The 904-nt window shown below is 45.0% G+C and overlaps 1 non-coding gene across 1 annotated transcript; it reads right to left on the bottom strand.

Annotated features, from left to right (window-relative positions):
- Positions 1-237: 237 nt before the first annotated feature.
- On the bottom strand, positions 238-344 carry LOC112168514. The gene has a single exon (XR_002924276.1). It is a non-coding gene; the product is annotated as a small nucleolar RNA R71 (small nucleolar RNA).
- Between the last annotated feature and the right edge of the window lie 560 nt (positions 345-904).

Below are 904 nucleotides of genomic sequence, written 5' to 3'. Positions count from 1 at the left end.
TTCCATGGACTCTCTATGGAAGATCCCAACAACCACTTGATGGAATTTCAGTTCATCTGCACTAGCATGAAGCCTCAAGGAGCTGATGAGCATATTTTGAAGTTAAAAGCCTTCCCATTTTCGTTGGCTGACAAGGCAAAGCAATGGCTTTATGAGTTGCCAAGTGGACGGATTACATCTTGGGCTGATATGATGAAGGCGTTTCTTGAGAAGTATTTCCCTACATCTCGCATCATCATGCTTAGGAAGAAGATAAGTGGAATTCAACAAGGGCAAGATGAGTCCTACGCAGATTACTATGAGAGGTTCAAGTCTCTCACCACTCAATGCCCTCAACATGGCATGAAGGATGAGACCTTGCTCACTTGTTTTTATGATGGGCTCACCAACTTGGAAAGAGACATGCTAGATGCAGCTTCTGGTGGATCATTTGTTGACAAGGAACCTGCGGCTGGAATGGTTCTGATTGAGAATAGGGCCTTGAATCAACAACAATATGGAAGCTCTAGGCCCAAATCCACCACCACACGTGAAAGGGTCCATGAGGTAAGTACTTTAGCTCAATTGGAGGATAAAATTAACAAACTTACTTCTCTTGTGTCTCAGGGAGCGCATGGACAAGTTATGGTGTGTGGAGTTTGCTCAATGCAAGGGCATGTGTCTGATCAATGCCCTCAACTCATGGAAAGTGGAGGACAGGAAGGTGTTAACGCCATAGGTTTCCAACAAGGGTACCAACGTCCTAGGAATGATCCTTACTCGAATACCTACAATCCTGGATGGAGGGATCACCCCAATTTTCGTTGGAAGGACAATGACAACGTTCAAAGTGCACCTCAAGGGTTCCAACAACGTCCTCAAGGCTTTTATCAAAAGCCTCAACCTCCTAACCCTACTCCTTTCA

The sequence above is a fragment of the Rosa chinensis genome, chromosome 5, assembly GCF_002994745.2.
Source record: "Rosa chinensis cultivar Old Blush chromosome 5, RchiOBHm-V2, whole genome shotgun sequence".
Taxonomy (NCBI): Eukaryota; Viridiplantae; Streptophyta; class Magnoliopsida; order Rosales; family Rosaceae; genus Rosa; species Rosa chinensis.
The sequence above is the reverse complement of the archived record's forward strand: the minus strand, read 5'-3'. Positions and strand labels throughout refer to the sequence as shown.